This window comes from Cervus canadensis, chromosome 27, assembly GCF_019320065.1.
Source record: "Cervus canadensis isolate Bull #8, Minnesota chromosome 27, ASM1932006v1, whole genome shotgun sequence".
NCBI lineage: Eukaryota > Metazoa > Chordata > Mammalia > Artiodactyla > Cervidae > Cervus > Cervus canadensis.
This window is the reverse complement of record NC_057412.1, coordinates 25,446,618-25,467,291: the sequence shown is the minus strand read 5'-3', so window position 1 is coordinate 25,467,291 and position 20,674 is coordinate 25,446,618.

Below are 20,674 nucleotides of genomic sequence, written 5' to 3'. Positions count from 1 at the left end.
TTCATTCAAGTTTATATTACAGTATTTATTTAGGATGGAGGTTTGTGACATTGTACAGGAGACAGGAATCAAGACCATCCCCAAGGGAAAGAAATGCAAAAAGGCAAAACGGTTGTCGGAGGAGGCCTAACAAATAGCTGTGAAAATAAGAGTAACAAAAGGCAAAGGAGAAAGGAAAGATAAACCCATGTGAATGCAGAGTTCCAAAGAATAGCAAGGAGAGATAAGAAAGCCTTCCTTAGTGATCATTGCAAAGAAATAGAGGAAAACAATAGAATGGGAAAGGCTAGAGATCTCTTCAAGAAAATTAGAGATCCCAAGGGAATATTTCATTCAAAGATGGGCACAATAAAGGACAGAATGGTATGGACCTAACAGAAGCAGAAGGTATTAACAGGTGGCAAGAATACACAGAAGAACTGTACAAAAAAGATCTTCACGACCCAGATAATCACGATGGTGTGATCACTCACCTAGAGCCAGACATCCTGGAATGTCAAGTCAAGTGGGCCTTAGGAAGCATCACTATGAGCAAAGCTAGTGGAGGTGACAGAATTCATGTTGAACTATTTCAAATCTGAAAAGAGGATGCTGTGAAAGTGCTGCATTCAATATGCCAGCAAATATAGAAAACTCAGCATTGGCCACAAGACTGAAAAAGGTCAGTTTTCATTCCAGTCCCAAAGAAAGGTAATGCCAAGGAATGCTCAAACTACTACACAATTGCACTCATCTCACATGCTAGCAAAGTAATGCTCAAAGTTCTCCAAGCTAGGCTTCAACAGTATGTGAAGGGTGAACTTTCAGATGTTTAAGCTGTATTTAGAAAAGTCAAAGGATCCAGAGATCAAATTGCCAACATCTGCTGGATCATTGAAAAAGCAAGAGAGTCCCAGAAAAACATCTATTTATGTTTTATTGACTATGCCAAAGTCTTTGACTGTGTGGATCACAACAAACTGGAAAATTCTTCAAGAGATGGGATTACCAGACCACCTGATCTGCCTCCTGAGAAATCTGTATGCAGGTCAGGAAGCAACAGTTAGAACTGTACACGGAACAACAGACTGGTTCCAAGTCCAGAAAGGAGTACGTCAAGGCTGTATATTGTCACCCTGCTTATTTAACTTATATGCAGAGAACATGATGAGAAGTGCTGGGCTGGAGGAAGCACAAGCTGGAATCAAGATTGCCGGGAGAAATATCAATAACCTCAGATATGCAGATGACACCATCCTTATGGCAGAAAGTGAAGAGGAACTAAAGAGTCTCTCGATGAAAATGAAAGAGAAGAGTAAAAAAGTTGGTTTAAATGTCAACATTCAGAAAACTAAGATCATGACATCTGGTTCCATCACTTCATGGCAGATAGATGGGGAAACAATGGAAACAGTGGCAGACTTTATTTTTATGGGCTCCAAAATCACTGCAGATGGTGAATGCAGCCATGAAATTAAAAGACGCTTACTCCTTGTAAGGAAAGTTATGACCAACCTAGATAGCATATTAAAAAGCAGAGACTTGACTTTGCCAACAAAGGTCCTTCTAGTTAAACCTGTTTTTTCCAGTAGTCATGCATGGATGTGGGAGTTGGACTATAAAGAATGCTTAGCATGGAAGAATTGATGCTTTTGAACTGTGATGTTGGAGAAGACTCTTGAGAGTCCCTTGGACAGCAAGTAGACCCAACCAGTCCATCCTAAAGGAAACCAGTCCTGAATAGCCATTGGAAGAACCGATGCTGAAGCTGAAACTCCAGTACTTTGGCCACCTGATTTGAAGAACTGACTCATTTGAAAAGACCCTGATGCTGGGAAAGATTGAAGGCAGAAGGAGAGGGGGACAACAGAGGATGAGATGGTTGGATGGTATCACCAACTCAACGGACATGAGTGAGTAAACTCCGGGAATTGGTGATGGGCTGTGAGGCCTGGCGTGCTGCAGTCCATGGGGTTGCAAAGAGTCAGACACTACTGCGCGACTGGACTGCCTGCCTGATACTGCATAGTAAAACAGTTGTTGTAAAAAATATTAAATGAGTGGCACTCAGCAAAAACAAGACAAAGCAAGCCAAGATTTGGAATTTAGGGCAGTTAATATATCCCTAATTGAAGTTAGAGAGCCAGTTAACTGATAATTCTTAGATAGACCTACAGGAATGTGTATTTATTTCCAATAACAATAGAAGACATAAATACTCACCAAAAGAAGATAGTTTGTGTATCCCCACAACAATTAATAGCAAAGAGATAAAAGAGACTTCTAGTCTTGTTTCTCCAGTACCTATGTTTGTGTGTGCTAAGTCAATTTAGTCATGTCCAACTCTTCGCAACCCTATGAACTTAGGCTTCCAGACTCCTCTGTCCATAGGGATTCTCTAGGCAAGAATACTGGAGAGGGTTGCCATGCCCTCTTTCAGGGAATTTACCCAACCCAGGGATCAAATCCTTGTCTCTTATGTCTCCTTCATTGGCAAATATCTTCTTTACCACTAGCACCATTTGGGAAGCCCCCTAGTATATATAATAGCAGAGAGAGAAGTTTAGGAAAAGGAAAGAGGGACATACTGGGAGATTGGAAACTTGATATGAAAGTGGAAGGAAAAACAACCCAGGGATCAGGTATAGGTTTACAGTTACTGGAACTTGGTTACCCCAGTTAGTATTTAACATGTACTAAGCCCCTGGAGAAGGAAATGGCAATCCACTCCAGTACTCTTGCCTGGAAAATTCCATGGACAGAGGAACCTGGTAGGCTCCAGACCATAGGGTAGCAAAAAGTTGGACACGACTGAGCGACTTCACTTCACTTAACTTCAAGACTGTGTGTGGGTGTGCATGTGCTCAGTCGAGTGCGACTCTTTGCAACCCCGTGGGCTGTAGCTGCCAGGCTCCTCTGTCCAAGGAATTTCACAGGCAAGAATACTGGAGAGGGTCACCATTTACTACTCCAGCGGTACCAAGACTAGTTTAATGTTGACACAATAAATTACAGTCCTAAAGATATTTTATTCCCAATGAGTCAAGTTCAAATTGACCACTTAAACTAGGAATAAAGCTAATGTTATAGCTGATATTGACTTCAATGAATAAATAACATTACCAGAAAAACAGTCAAGAAAGCATTAAATAAAGAACCATAAGGTGATAGAATAAAATTGAGCTTTGGAATCCAATAGTAATGTGTGTGTCAGTGCATACTTATGAGTGATCAACTATACGATATTTATATTGTCTCTAAATCTCAGTGTCCATTCATAAAATTTGGGTTAAGAACAGATGTAGACCAGACAGACCCTTTCAGGGCAAACTACTTTATCTTAACAAAAGAACAATAAAACAGCAATTTATGAATGGTTTGGTGAGATAAAAATAACCCAATAAACCATTTGGAGAAGAGAAAGGTATATGATTCCTTGTTATCAAGAAAATGAAAAATCCTTGTGCTATCAATTGAAATACTCCTCATTATTGTCCTTTCTGTCTAATCATTAAAACTGTAGTATATACTTAAGATTTAGATATGTCAGTATAAAACGAATACAGACAAAAATTTATCAAATTATGCAATTTTCCTGTATTTTCTCTCCTTTTCCGTGAACAATGGAAAAGTCTAGCTATGTGATATGACTCTGGGCTGAGAATAATTTCTAAAACTGAATATTTAAAAATTCAAAGCATAACTAAAGAACAGAACATATCCAACAGATGTTGAAGAAATTGTACTTTCCTATAACACAAAATACTTCTAAGTTACCCCACCACTACACTAAGGTACAGTAAGTTTAAAAAAAAAAAAATTACTTTCACACATAAGCAAATCAAGGAAGTTTTCCAGAATACTTCTTTAAAAATCTATTTCAAAATATGACTTGAAAAAAGAGTATTTCATTGTCAGTTAAATTTTTCCATAGTAACTTTTTTTAAAAGAACCAGAGGAATCGGGTGGAGAGGGAGGTGGGAGGAGGGATCGGGATGGGGAATACATGTAACTCCATGGCTGATTCATGTCAATGTATGACAAAACCCACTGCAATGTTGTGAAGTAATTAGCCTCCAACTAATAAAAATAAAAAAAAAATAAAAAAAATAAAAGAATAGCAGCCTCTTATCAGTGATAAAGTGTCTTGTGATGAGACTCCACATTGTGACATAGAATAGTCAGTGATATTTCCCCAAAATCTATAAATCCCCTTTTGATTTTCACTTTGTTAGAAGAAATGCACATAAGTTTTTGGAGTGTTTGTGCCTGTGTGTGTGTGCACAAGTGTGAATGTGTGTGTGAGAGAGAAGGGAAGAAGGGAAATAAAGAGAATAGCAGAAGATGAGCAATCCCAAGGAGAAGGAACTAAAAGGAAACAGATTGGGAGAGGGCAAAAAGAAATATAAAGAACCTTGGTAATCAATTAAGACTTCAGAAATGCAATGCTAGAAATGAATTCAATACTTTTGATTTTAAGATGATTTGATCAAAATTAAAATTGTGTGTAACTGACACTGTGAAAATAATCAATTAATGTATAAATCCTCCCTGAAAAATTTTAGAGAAAAGCACATTTCAGAGGTACAGGATACAGCTTTATTAATATGTTTAATATCATATTAATTTACATTGGGAGATGATTCGTATGCCTTCTGTGAAGAAAAATAAAAATATCCTTTAGACAAAGTTAAACATTTACAAAGAGAAAGAGGTTGTTAAATTAAAAACCACAATATTAGGTCAGATATTTCCTACTTCTCAGTAAAACATTCATGGAGATACAGAAAAAGATTTAGGTCCATAAGTATAACACAATTTGACTGTCTAAAATTTGCTTAATTTCATACAAGCACTAATTTTTATGTGCCACTGATCAAAATAATATGGTTTAAAATTGAAAGATTAAAAGAAAACTATCCAGATTTCAGCATATCAAGTGCCTGTGCTTCACATCATAAGATTTATAAAATGTGAAAAAAAAGACAGACATTTTATTCTCATTTGTTGATCTATTTAACTCTAAGACAAAAGAACTATATTATCAAGAGAACTCAGTGGCTATTTTGGGGATTATCTTCATTGGTGCTGCTCTGTATTCAGTGCTATTAAATATAAGACATAATTTTTTAGTATCAATTATTTCACCTTTTAGCCTTATTCAATAATTAACTAATCCTTCCTTCTTTTCTTGGGTTCCTACATACACATACACAAGACTAACCAGTCTCCATCTCCTTCTGCTTCCTTCTCACAGAATGTAATCTCAAAATGCTTGGGTACCTTAGTATTGGCTCTAGACTCTTGCCTCTTCTGTCTCCTCTCTGCCCAGAGGACCTAATTTTACCCTTTGATTTTCATTACCATTTACAATCCAACTGCTATGGTATATTCCAGAATATCTATTGCAATAATTCTGCGGAAAAGTCAATCCCCAAATTCACTAGGCATTTATTTCTCTCAGGAGTGTGCAATTAGCTGAAGTTCTCCTGGGATCAATTAGATTCATCTTTCATTTGCATTGTACAGGCTTGCTTCATGTATCTTTTCATTCTCCTTGAACCAAAAGCTGCTTGGAGCATTTTCCTCTATTTGAAGATGGCAGAAATACAGGTTGATGAAGTTAGCCACCTATATCACTTTTCTGAATGTCCCACTAACTGTACAATGATCAAGTCCAAAGTCATTGTATTTAGGGGTAATTTAAAATTACATCTACTATATTATTGGGTTGGTCAAAATGTTTGTTTGGGTTTTTCCATAAGATGCTATAGAAAAACCCAAATGAACATTCTGGCCATCCCTACATTATATGGAAGAAGGGAATGAAGAATGATAGCAATATATTATATCAGGATTCCCAAATTTATATCTTTTCCCGGGCTCAAAGCTCAAATAGCCAAATGTGCTATGTAATATGCATCTGAAATACATGGCAAATCAAAGTCTTGATTCTATTTCCACCCAACCCTTAGCTTATTATCTGTTAGTAAATTGTGCCACCATGAGTGCAAAGGTTACAATTTCCTTCTTTTCCTCCTCAATTCCAGGAATAATTCTTATGTTCTTCAACATATTTCAGAAATATCTCCTCATCTTTTCATCTATATTATTATCATTGCAATCCTAATCAATATAATTTCTTTTCAAGACTAATCCTCTAAAATCTCTCCAAGTAGATCCCCAGCATCCAATTTCTTGGCTATGAAATATTCTTCTCATAGTAGGCAGATTATAATTTTTAAGGCAACATTCAATCAATAAATAAGTACTGATTCTCTGCTATGTTTTAAGAGATGCTTTAGGTCGTGACTGTATACCAGCAAAGGAAACAAGGACCTTGATTTCAATAAATTTATACTGTATTGGAGGGAAATATTACAGAGAAATATATATGTTGGGTAGTGATAAGAGCCATGAAGAAAAATAAAGCAAGAATGAGAATAAAGAGTGAAGATGAAGGCTTGAAAGCTGGTGTTAGACAACTGTAAGTCAGGGTAGGCTTCTCAGATATAGTGAATTTGACCAGCTACATGAAGGAATGAGGAAATGAGCCATGTGGATACCTGAGAAAAGATTCTACCAAGTGGAGTGAACAGTGCAAAACTTTAAGGAAGGCACATGCTTGTGACACACCTACTGGAAGGATATGGCTGGAACAAAGTGACAGAGGGATCTAGAAGATGATGCGGTCAGAGGCGCATGCAGGGCAAGATTGTGTTGACAGTGGTAAGTCTTTTATATTTTATCTGATGCTGCCAATAAAAACATTGAAAGATCTTTTGCAAAGCCATCACTGGATCTAATTTATATTTTTAAAGGATCACTGTGACTGCAAGAATGGGAACCAGAAGATTATTGAGACTTTTATAATAACCCTAATTAAATTGATAGCAGCCTGCTTGGGAACAATGACAGAAGAGGAGGAAAAAGAAGTGAATCTTTTTCCTACACATATTAAAATGAGATGAGGAAGCCTTCAAGAAATAGAATATTTTGAAGGGGTATAGGCAAACATGGAGGTGACCAAGGATTTTGGACATTTAGGTTTGTGATATCTAATAGGCCTTAAACTGGAAAGCATGGCTACACATTTGTATTTGCGAGTCCTAAATTTAGGAAAACAGCTGAACTAGAGATGAGAATAGGGTAGTTTACAGAATAGTTGTGTATTTAAAGCCACAACCTAAGTCTATGGCCTTCCTCTGCTAAAATATTTTAGTGTCTATAAGTGGGGCTGGGAATCAAGTCTACAGTCCTGCTACATCCTACTCCAGGGGTCTATCTATAAAGTTCCTGTGAAATTCTATCAGAATAACTCTTATAGCAGCTCTCATCTTGTTCATTGTGTCTGAACCACATGTTTTCTCTCTGCTTTCAAACATTTTAAATTCATTCCTGCCTTAGGGATTTTCCACATGTGATTTTTTGTGCCTGGAATAGCAAACACATGCTTGACTCTAATCTGTCTAATGTTGCAGGTCATACCACATTAGTTACTATGTCAGACAAATTGTCTTTGGCCCTTCACTAAGCTTTTATTTTTTCTTTAGAGAAATTGAGTCTTGCAATTTAACTTTGGCACATTTATTTATATGTTTAGTTTGATAAATTTCCCATTTCCACAAAATTCTCTCATAGATGTTATCTTAAGAACAATGATATTTTTATCTTGTTCACTCCATGCGAGTCTTTAAAGCAATGCATTTAACACACTTGATGGGGAAAAAATGAGATGGGCAAAGTAGTATACCCTTCATTTTCTTCTCTGGTTTCAATTTCCATCTTCCAGTATCCAGAAACAGCACATTTCAGGAGATAGCTGAACAGAGTTGGTACCTAGAAAATTGCTTATGATAGTTCTTTGTTGTTGTCGTTTAGTCACTAATGCTGTTGTTATGGCGTTTCCCAAGTGGTGCAGTGGTAAAGAATCCACCTGCAATGCAGGATATGTGGGTTTGATCCCTGTATCAGGAAGACCCCCTGGAGAAGGAAATGGCAACCCACTCCAGTGTGCTTGCCTGGACAATCCCATGGACAGAAGAACCTGGAGGGCTACAGTGCATGGGTAATTGCTAAGAGTGCTAAGTCACATCCCACTCTTTTGAGACTCCATGGACTTAGCCCACCAGGCTCCTCTTCCCATGGGATTGTCCAGGAAAGAATACTGAAGTGGATTGCCAAGTCCATCTCCAGGGGATCTTCCTGACCCAGGGATTGAACCCACATCTCCTGCATTGGTAGGAAACACATATGCTGTTAGAACCAGCAAATATTTGTCTTGTAAAAGCATATGTTTGTTTGTTTTTCATTTTGCTCTAGTTTCATTGAGATATAATTGACATATTACAATGAATAAGTTTGAAATGTACAACATAATGATATATATGTATATTGTGAAATGATCATGACATGTTAGTATATCATGAACTGTAACAATTTAAGTATTAAAATACCAAAAGTGTGCATTAAAGAATACCATTCCCTTGACAGAACAGAGGGGAAAAAAAAAGAAAATCTACAAATAAGGATTTATTTATTTTTATTTTTATTTATTTTGAGCTATGATTGCATTTTGTGAAATGAAATATCGCCAAACCCAAGTTCATGCAAATCAATGAGAGACCTAGAATTATCCATTAATGATTTGCAAAAAGAGCTTGTTATCTATTACACTCTCATTTTAGTAAATGATCATCAAGGGAGTCTTGCATCGAAAAAAATTTACTATCTCTGAAATTTATTTGTTCTGTCACTAGAGAACTCTGACGAATGCACTCCTTTAATCCCATCTCACATGGTCAGTCTCAGAATCTGAATGGACTTCCCTGGTTCCTTTAATCGTGCCTCAGGTGGTTTCTTGGCTGTTCCTCCACCAATGTGCAACTGTTCAAATCTGCTCTTTGAAACTCAGGTCATGGAGGCTGGAGTCTTGCCTACAAGAAACAGGTGAACAAAAGGGCCTCCATGCTCAGGAGTCGCCTGGGCCTCACTTAGCTTCACTGTGAGGCCTTTTTGTTCACTTCAGGCCCTCAAGAGGATGACTGCTCACATTAGAGACAGCAACCTACTTCACTCATTTCAGAGATTTACATGCTAATTTCACTCAGAAACACCCTGAAATTATATTTAACTAAGTATCTGAATACCATGTGGCCTGTCACAGAATAAACCATCACAGAAAAAAATCTTGAAGTATTTTAGCTTTCCAGGTGGTGCTAGTGGTAAAGAACCCACCTACCAATCCAGGAGACATAAGAGATGCGGATTTGATCTCTGTGGGGAAGATCCCCTGGAGAAGGGCATAGCAACCCACTCTGTTATTCTTGCCTGGAGAATCCCATGGACAGAGGAACCTGGTAGGCTACAGTCCATCCATGGGGCTACAAAGAGTTGGACACAAGTGAAGTGACTTAGCAGTTGCAGAAGTTATCTATTATGTGGCATTTGTTTGAAAATAATATGTGATGGGTTAGGAAGGTCCTTGGGTTGATAATTGTTGGGTCTAGGTAATGACACAGATGTAGCATATTGCAAGTAATTTGTTAGAAATGATAGCTATCCAAGTTTTCTATTCTTGCCCAGTAAATTACCACAATCTTGCAACTTAAAAGAGCACCTAGGTCTTAGCTCACAGTTTAATGAATCAGAAGTCTGAAACATCTTGTCTGGGTTCTGCTTAGGGTTACACAAGGTTGAAATCAAGGTGTTGGTTTGGTGGCTTCCTATTAAAGGCTCTGAGGAAAACTGGCTTCTAAGGTCATTTGGGCTGTGTGAGAATCTAGGTTCCTATGTTACTGAAGTATCTGTTTTCTTGTTGACAGCCAGACAAGCATCACTCTCAGTTCTTAAAGGCTAACCTCTTGTCCTTTCCATATTCAGAGCCAATAACAGCCTGTCTCTCTTACATTAAGTGTCTCCAAATTTTTCCTCCACCACATAAGACAGAAAAATATTGTTGTAAGATCTTGTGCTCACATTAGATCCCTCTAGGTCATCTCCATTTGTCCTAATGTGGCACAATCCCAGGCTTTTTAGTGAAGGCTGAAAGTCATAGGGCCATCTTAAAACTCTGCCTATAAAAATAATCTATAAAATTATGCATATATGTAAAATACATACAATAAGTGGCTTCAAGATTATCCTTCATGTAATGTTATCGTTACTCATGATCCAAAATAAGTTTTTTAGACAATTGCTTTGAATGGGAGAGGAGTTGAGTTTCAGGCCCTGTATACATTATACTAACTCCAGTGCAAAACCAGACTCTAAATAAACATAAGTAAATAAGTACAGACAAGCATACACACACACACACACACACACACACACACATGCATAAATACATACTTTTTTTTTAAAGAGAAAAGAAAAATTTTGGAAACCATGATTGCATTTCTTTTCAGAAATGAAATTCAGTGCCACATCACTTCAGTCATGTCCAACTCTTTGAGACCCCATGGACCGCAGCCTGCCAGACTCCTCTGTCCATGGAATTCTCCATGCAAGATTACTGGAGTGGGTTGACAGGTCCTCCTCCAGGGGATCTTCCTGGTCTTGGATCAAACCTATGTCTCCTGTGGCTCCTGCATTGCAGGCAGATTCTTTGCCACTGAACCACCAGGGAAGCCATGAACTTCCTCGGCGGTGCAGCAGGTAAAGAATTCTTCAGCATTTATATACAGAACACACAGGAGACAAGAGTTTGATCCCCGGGTCAGAAGACCCCCTGGAAGAGGAAAAAGGCAACCCAATCCAGTTTTCTTGCCTGAAAAATCCCATGGGCTGAGAACCTGGTGGGCTACAGTCCATGGGGCTGCAAAAAGTTGAACACGACTGAACACACACACACAAGTTCTCATAGACGGTGGGGGCTAGGGAGCAAACATGAGAAGTTTAGTTTATAATTTTATTCCTCTAAATTGGGATCAGTAAGTACTACCAGAAAGTCAAATGTGGATTAGAGCCTGTTTTCGTTCAGACTGAGAGCCAACAATTATTTTTATATTTTAAAACTTTTGTTAAAATTAAAAACAACAAAAACAAAGAAGGCAATGGCCACAAAGCCAAAGATATTTAGTACCTGATCCTTTTCAGAAAGAGTTTGCTAATTCTGACTCTAAACAATAAATTTCTATTGTATTCATAAAATGCACATAAATGATAGCCAAAGCAGCTTGAACAGCAGCATGACATCTGTGAGCTGAAAATAGATATTTTATTGAAAATAATTTAATAATGGCAAATGTGATGCAATATTTGACCAGCTCTTCTTTGAATATCAGATTCAGGATCTGTGACTGTGGCTTGCACCTCACTTTATCAATGACTTTACACTGCATGTAGAAAAATGTCTTGTCAGAAATATTTAAATCAGTGAGACATTTTGTGGAATTACATCAGGCAGAAGTACCTATTAGAAAGTGAATCTAATGTTACAAGATTGCTGAAAGAGTAGGATTAAAAGAAGTAGATTCTTTGCCTATTCAAGATTTATCAAGCACCAGTCTCTTAACTGCAATTGACGGTAAGGATGAGGATGGGACAATTTTTTGGGAAGAAACGTGGAGTAAATCCTTTATATCACATATTATTTTGCTACTTTATATAGAGTGTCTTGTTTATTCTAAGTGCAGGATGCTACTTATATTTTAAATTGGAAGACAGAAATAAACAGCAACGACCTATCATACACTATGCCCCAATTTTATTTAAGATGATACTTGTAATAATTAAAATGAAATTATAGGAAGTAGCTATTCCATACTCGTTATTTCTGCTTGCTTTAATGATAGAAAAATAATTAAAAGCAAACTGAACAAAAATTATAATGCTAACTTATTTACAGAGGCAGAATTTTAAAATGGTCCCTAAGATTCTTGCCTTTGTTGTATGCATCTTATGTAATCCCTTCCCTTGAATGAGGGCAGAACTTGTGAATTGGATGGGATCTCTAACTGATAACTATGTTACTTCATATAAGAGAAGGGATTTGTAGATGCACTTCATATCTCAAATGAGTTGACTTTGATTAAATATAACTGGAGATTATTCTGGGTTGGCATGACCTCCTTGGGTATATCCTCATAACATTTTGAGCACTTTTAAAGAGACTATGGAGGAGTAATTAATATGGCATAGGACTTCTTGTGTCCTCTAGGAACTGAGAGTACTCGTAAGTAAAAGGATGAGGAACCCCCAGTCCAAAAAGAGCCAAAATAACAACCTGTGATTTTTAAAGAGAACCTTGATTTTCCAGAAATCCGTGTAGCCCAGCTAACACTTTGATTGCAGCACTGTAAGACCTTGTAACACACCAGACAACATGTGCTCTGAATTCTGATACACAGACTCTGTGAGATAATAAATGTGTGCGGTTTAAACTGTTAAATTTGTGGCATTCTGTTATATGGCAATAGAAAAATAATACACTATTAAAATTGAAATATGATTTTATCCATATTCTGAAAAATAAGGCTTACTTTGACTTCCAGCAATGCTTTGTGAATGTCTTTGTTGGTAATACTTTTTTTTTTTTTAAGTGTGTAAGTGGTTAATGATCTTTTTAAATATCCTTCATGAATCCTAGTTAGTTTCGAGTGTCACGGAGGCAGACTTTATCTTCAAATAAAGCAAATGTTGATTGGTGATGTCATGCCCATAGTTCTCTCAGATCTATTATCTGAAAACTATCACTTCACTTTTATTTATATTTATGCATTTGTGCATTGATTATATAAAATCAAGAATAAGACTTGCAATCCTGGATTTCCATATTTGAAAAATAAATTTTACCAACGACTGTTTTAATGAATGGCTTTTCTGGAGAACAGAATGCAATTTTAATAATGAAAAGTTGAAGCGAAATTATTTTTCAGAGAGGGTATATACTTCTAACACTGTTCAGTGACATTTTTCTGTAGAGAGATCAGATCTATCCAACTACATGATGCCAGCAGCTTCAAATGTTCATGATTTGGGGAGATATTAAGCTGAAAGTGCTCCAAAAATAATGGGAGACATGCTTGGAAGGCATTTGTTACTTGATAATTACATCATTGAAACGAAAAATAAAAACAAGCTTAAAGCTGAAGGAGCAAATTTCATTTTGAGGTTTTTTTCTTACCTAAAATATTTAAGATTTCTGGTTTCACCTTCAATGTGTAAAGAGCTCTGTAGTTATCACTTTTATCCTTTGAGCAAGAGAAAAATTGAACAAACTGCAAATCAATATAATTTCTTGAACTATCAAAGAACTGTGATCACTGGATATACCACCACCTCAAAACCATCGTGAAATATGCCCAGATAATTTTCATCACCAAAGTGTTACTCTGTAAGGGAAAAGACTATTAAAGCATTCAGTTCGGTTCAGTCACTCAGTCATGTCTGACTCTGTTACCCCATGGACTGCAGCATGCCAGGCTTCCCTGTTCATCACCAACACCTGGAGCTTGTTCAAACTCACGTCCACTAAGTCAGTGATGCCATCCATTTCAACCTCTGTTATCCCCTTCTCCTCCTGCCTTCAATCTTTTCAGCATCAGGATCTTCTCAAATGAGTCAATTCTTCGCTTCAGGTGGCCAAAGTATCAGAGCTTCAGGTTGAGCATCAGTCCTTCCAATGAATATTCAGGACTGATTTCCTTTAGGATGAACTGATTTGATCTCCTTGCAGTCCAAGGGACTCTCAACAGTCTTCACCAGCACAACAGTTCAAAAGCATCAATTCTTTGGCACTCAGCTTTCTTTATAGTCCAACTCGCACATCCATATATGGCTACTGGAAAAACCATAACTTTGACTATAGGACCTTTGTCAGCAAAGTAATATCTCTGCTTTTTAATATGCTGTCTATGTGGGTCATAGCTTTTCTTCCAAGGTGCAAATGTCTTTTAATTTCATGGTTGCTGTCACCATCTGCAGAGCATAGGGAAGGGCATTTCTGCCACACTCTCTCTCCCTATAGCCTTCCTCTCCCAGCTAGAAAGGTAAAAAAAGAAACCCTAGCAAAGGTCACAGCTCAGGGACACAGACTCACTAAAAACTGAGATTTGCCTATAAGCTTGTGAATGTGTCCCCTCTTATAGCCCTTCCCATGATACCAACATACTTCACATAAAATGACGAAGGAATATAGTCAAAACTGTTGCATATCATATACTCTCTTTAGAAGAAGAGAAGCTCCCCAGGCCAAAAAAAAAAAAAAGGTTACACTAAAAAAAAAGAGAGAGAAAGAAGAAAAGGAAGGAAAAACAACACTCCTGGAATTAATGAGTCAGTACAGCAAGACACAGGACAAAAGGTTAATATGTTATGTCGAGTCTATGAGATAAAATCAAAATAAACTGCACTTAAGCATCGTACTCTAGCTGATAAGGTAGTATCCCACAAGAGTGTGAGTTAACAGTTTTGCTACTTTTGTACATTATATGTATACCAGAATGGATGGTTGAAGTAGGGTTTCTTACTGAGAGAAACGTGTGATGAAGGGGTGGAGACTACAATGATACACATGGTAATAGATTTGAGTCACATTAACTTATTTTTAGCTTAATGTAAATGCAGTTGGTTACCTACAGAAATATCTAGATAGATCAGACAGACAAGCAGGTATACACACACACACATAAGGGTTAGTATACATACATTTCCTTGCTCTGTAATCTAAATGACTGGGATCTGAGTCACAGTAAGCGCACCAATGTTTATTTTGTGGTATCTAATACTATTTTCCAATAAAGGAAAGAGAACTTTTTCAAAAAATTGCATATAGTATAAAATATAAGACTGAGATATAAAATAGACAATTCTGGAATATCAAGTAGTGCCAAAAAGTAAAAAAGAGTTTAAAACAAAACTAATGTGCTCACAATGATAGGTATATGTCCAAGGGACAAAAGAGCTGCATAAAGAGCTCCTAATGGTCAACCCAATTTGATCAACAAAATAAATAAAATAGCGTTAGATTTTCACCCGAAGTATGAAATAAATATTCATGAGTCTACACTGATACACACAAGTAATTTGTATACTTAAATGATGTTTACCAGACAAATATCCTATGAAAAAGTGTTTCAAATATTTCATGTGAATATTTTACCCTCAAGGAAGTGAAGCATAGCTCCCAGTCTTAATTGTGAACTGCACACAATGGTTTCCTTCTAAAAATGAGTCTGAAGTATGTGTGTGGAGGAGACATGAGAAGAATAACTTTACAGTGAAACAGCCTGGCAAATACTTGCCCAACTCAGCAGGAGACCAAGGTCAAATTCATGAGCAAATTACTATATTGACTGTACCTTTGGTATGATGTGAAGGGCACTTTATCTCTGTAAACTTCCTCCCAAATATATGTAATACTAGTCTAATATTTAAAAAAAAAGTCACAAATGTCCCAACTGAGGGACAAAAACTTTATCAGTACTTCACAAAATTGTCAAGATCATCAAAAACAAAGAAAATCTGAGAAACTGTTATAGCAAAGAGAAGCCTAAGGAGATACAATTTCTACATGTAATGTGGTATCCTGGATGAGATTCTGGAAAAGAAAAAGGATTTGAGGTCAAACTTAGGGAAATGTGGAAAAAAAAATAGACATTATGCATTCATGTGAAAGTGAAATGAAAGTGAAAGTTTCTCAGTCATGTCTGACTCTTTGCAACCTCATGGACTTTATAGTCTGGAATTTTCCAGGCTAGAATACTGAAGTAGAAGGCTTTCCCTTCTCCAGGGGATCTTCCCAACCCAAGGATTGAACCCAGATCTCCCCCATTGCAGGCAGATTCTTTACTAGCTGAGCCACAAAGGAAGCCCATAATGTACTAATATTGATTCATTAATTATAAGAATGTGACACAATTAGATAAATTGTCAATGATAGGGGGAACTATGTGTGAGCTATATGGGAATCTCTTTACTATCTTCCCAATTTTTCTGTTAAAAAAATTTTAAATATGCATTAAAAAAATTACAGTAGGATTTTCAATGTCATACCAGTGTTTTGATATTAGTTTTCAGTCCTCCAGTGTCCCATATCTGTCACCCCAATGGTACTGCCTCTGCACCTTGATTCAGGGCCTTTAGGGACATAGTCCCTTTTTGAGTCATTCTTCTGTCTCTCACTAGCTAATCACAATCTGAATAGAAACAAAAAGTTTTGAACGCCCCTTTTGTATTAATTATTCTAATGAAATCTTTTGTATAAAACACATACACATTCACACATTTTGTCTGGGGTTACTTATATTTTAACCAAAAAAAAAAAAAAAAACCTCAAAGAAGCAGAAATAGTCCAATAACAACATATTGCTTTTCCTGGGGAAACAATTTAATTTAAAACTATGACCATTGACCAGCATTTCCTTGATGCCTTGTCCTAATTTCAGCACCATTAGTCTGAGAAGTTATTGGAAAAGTTCTATTTAAAAAATGATGCTCAATGGAAATTATGTTTTTACCTCTAAAAGGATACCATAAAACAACTAAATACTTCATTCTTTCTTTGTCTTCTTTTAGTAGGAATTATTTCAGCTCAATATGGTAACACTAGCTATTTTTTATTAATGACAGCTCTAATGTCCGGGAGTTGGTGATGGACAGGGAGGCCTGGCTTGCTGCGATTCATGGGGTCGCAAAGAGTCAGACAGACTGAGCGACTGAACTGAACTGAACTGAACTGAATGGCCAGTTTTATATGTGTTCGATCAATAACAAGTTAACTTGTACATAAAAATGCAGTTTGATTGCAATACAGGATTCATCAGGGAAAATAATTAGAATGCTCGTTGGTGATGGAACGGTTTATAACAAACACTAAGCTGGAATCAAGATTGCTGGGAGAAACATCAGTAACTCAGATATGCAGATGATACCATCCTTGTGGCAGAAAGTGAAGAAGAACTAATGAGACTCTTGATGAAAGTGAAAGGAGAGAGTGAAAAAGTTGGCTTAAAAGTCAACATTCAAAAAACTAAGATCATGTCACTTCATGGCAAATAAATGGGGAAACAATGCAAACAGTGTCAGACTTTATTTGTATGGGCTCCAAAATCACTGCAGATGGTGACTGCAGCCATGAAATTAAAAGACACTTGCTCCTTGGAAGAAAAGTTATGACCAACCTAGACAGAATATTAAAAAGCAGAGACATTACTTTGCCAACAACGATCCATCTAGTTAAAGTTATGGTTTTTCCAGTAGTCATGTATAGATATGAGAGTTGGACTATAAAGAAATCTGGGCACTGAAGTATTGTTGCTTTTGAACTGTGGTGTTGGAGAAGACTCTTGAGAGACCTTTGGACCACAAGGAGATACAGCCAGTTCATTCTAAAGAAAATCAGCACTGAATATTCATTGGAAGGACTGATGCTGAAGCTGAAACTCCAATACTTTGGCCACCTGATGCGAAGAGCTGACTCATTTGAAAAGACCCTGATGCTGGGAAAGATTGAAGGCGGGAGGAGAAGGGGATGACAGAGGATAGTATGGTTGGATGGCATCACCGACTCAATGGACGTGAGTTTGAGTAAGCTCCAGGAGTTGCTGATGGACAGGGAGGCATGTTGTACTGCAGTCCATGGGGTTGGAAAGAGTTGGACACGACTGAGTGTCTGAACTGAACAGAGCCTAAATTATGAAGATCATCAACAATCTGTTAAAGCAGATTTTGGCTGGTTTTAGAAACATTATTTTAGAGATAATTATTCTGTGCTTCTTAAATACCTAACAACATGCTAGGGCCCTAGAGGGAATCAAAATCAGTGAGATAAAGTCCTTACCTTCACAGTACTTGCTGCTTTAATCTCAAGGGCAGAAGATCACCTGACAAAATGAAAAAAAAAAAAAAAATGTAAGTTAACAGTTGTGTCACAAAACAAGAGGCATCTAGAGGAGGAGACTGGTAACTCTCCATAGATCAAATGATATCAGTTATTAAAAATACAAAGGCAGAAATGGGACAGAAAACATGATATATAAAGTGAATAAATGAACAGAATTTTTGCTCTTAAGTTTCTAATTATCAAGGAAGAAAATGGGAATGGAGGCAGAACATTGTGAAAAAGTATAAGAAACCATAAATAAACTTAGTGCAAAGTATAGGTAAATGGACTGCTTGAGAAAACTGGAAACAGTCTTGATTAAAGAGACACTATTTTTGGTATGTTTTGCAGTAGGTTTTCAAAGAATTGAATACTACAGGTCAAGGAACAAAACACATCCACAATGTCTCCAGAATGTGGAGAATTTCACATGGGATATGTTAGGGACATGATGTAAGGTGAAATGTTAAGCTGGGGTAAGAATTTGAAGGGCTTTCCTGGTAGCTTAGCTGGTAAAGAATCCGCCTGCAATGAAGGAGACCCCCGTTCAGTCCCTGGATCAGGAAGATGCCCTGGAGACAGGATAGGCTGCCCACTCGTTTACCTGGGCTTCCCTGGTGGCTCAGACAGTGAAGAATCTGCCTGAACCCTGGGAGACCGAGGATTTGATCCCTGGATGGAGAAGATCCCCTGGAAAAGGGAACGGCTAGGCACTCTAGTATTCTTGCCTAGAGAATTCCACAGACAGAAGACTTTTAAAAGTCTGTGACCATTATGAAAGCTGGCCCTGTTTCAAAGCAGATGGGAATTGAGAATGAAGACTCAGGATTGGGTTTAGGGGTTCCTAATTTGTTCAATAACAAACACAAGCTATAGGACATATACTAGACTGTTGGTGCAATCGCCAAAATAAAAGATGAGAAGGTCCAAAATCAGAGCAGTCAAGATGAGAATGGAGAGGTTAGATATAAAAATCATGTGTGAATGAGAAGTGAAAGAATTTAATGATTTGGATAAAAAGGAAGAAAATAACAATTATACTATCTTGAGAAAATGCATTACTGACTAGCAAAAAGCACATTTATTGAAAAAGAACAGAATCATTAAATTTAGGGTACTGAAAACACACATCAAAAACAATAACTGGGGTCCTACTGCTTTGGCCAAAAGCCCTGGCTCCATCAGTTTCCTGTGCGATCTTCCACAAGTTACTTAACAATTCTGTATCTCTGCTTATCCGAAATTAGAGAAAAACAGCAGCACTGGACAGCCACAAGTATAGTAAAGATTAAATGAGATGATAGAATTGTAACATTTAAAATGGTGACAGAAGCTCAAGACAGGGAAAACATCATTTTGAGATTTGTGAATGAATGAATGTGGAAAAAAGATGACTGGGAGTGGTAATTGAAATAGAAATGAATACTGTAACTACGAGAACATGCAATATTTTGATATTTAAAACTTTCAGATAAAAAGTAGAGAGCAAAGAGAAGAACCAGAACCGAGAGGTAGAAAAGAACACAATGGAGAGGATACAAACTTTGCAAAATGCAGATAAACATCATTGGTTTTGTGAGAGGAAAGAAGCGTAATATACTCTGTCCAAAATTTGGATTTATACTAAGATATTCAATATTAAATAATCTATGAGTAAAGAAAGCACTCACTGAACCTTCAGAACTCAAGCTGCAGTAAAAACTTCTTGACATTTTGGTAAGCCTAATATAGCATATGATTATTGTATCATATTAAAAATTAGAAAATGCACAATTAATTATAGAAAGTAGGAAAATATAAGCAAACTTGATTTGCTTTGAAATCCCTTCAAATACCAGAGATATTATAGCTTGAATTTCACAGGTGGACAAAGATGCTCACAGGTCTTAAATAAATTATATAAAAGTCATAATCACTAGGAAATACAAGATTCTTGTAGGGATTTGGGGGGTACATTATTTTGTATTTTTAATACTAATTTAAATTAACAAATTATGTTCCAAAATTTGGATCAGTGGTTCAAGACACAGGTATCAAAGCTGTTTGATATTGCTACATGCTAAAACTGGTAATGCATAGCGTAACTGTAATGTTATTATACACCCAAAAATAATGAAAAGTTAATGATAGGCTCATTTTCCCAAAACACTTTTATCAAATAATCTTAATCAGCAATGCTTAATTCTATTTTTGCTTTTTACTTTTTCCTACTTTTAAAGTAAACAATCGTATTAAGGGTTGCACTGAAAATCTTTTAAAAAATAATCACTTCATTAAGAATATTCAGGTATTCATGAAGTATTGAAATATGGATAATGACTTGAGCATGTCAGTAAAGTGATCATCTGTCCCCAATTAATACTGATATATTGCAGTTGGGAGCCCTTTTAACGATCACATTACTGGGAAATTATTGCTACTCATATAATTCGTTCTTATAATCATGTATTTATCGAGGATACAAAAGACAAGTCTCCCAAGAGGCTTATTAAAATCCTTATTCTCTTGATTTTTAATTGCTAAAGAAGATAGCTTTTCCATTTTTTTTTCTGAGAGACCAACTGGGTTTTCATCAACAGTAGTATCATGTAAAATTATGCAATTGTCAAATACATAAATCTCCATTTTTAAAGGGCAGAAAATAATATGCAAAAGTGAAGAATCACTTTACTGCACTCTTTTTTGTTCTATGAAGTCATAAGCAAATCAAATCAAAAATTGCTTATAAAACATCTATGGATACAAGGCAGTAGATTAAACACTGAAGTTAAATAGTATTAAAATGGTAAGGTAAATGTACATAATACTAGGAAACAAGTTATATGTAGATTCTTTCATTTGATTCAGAATTATTTTTACTAATTTTTATGT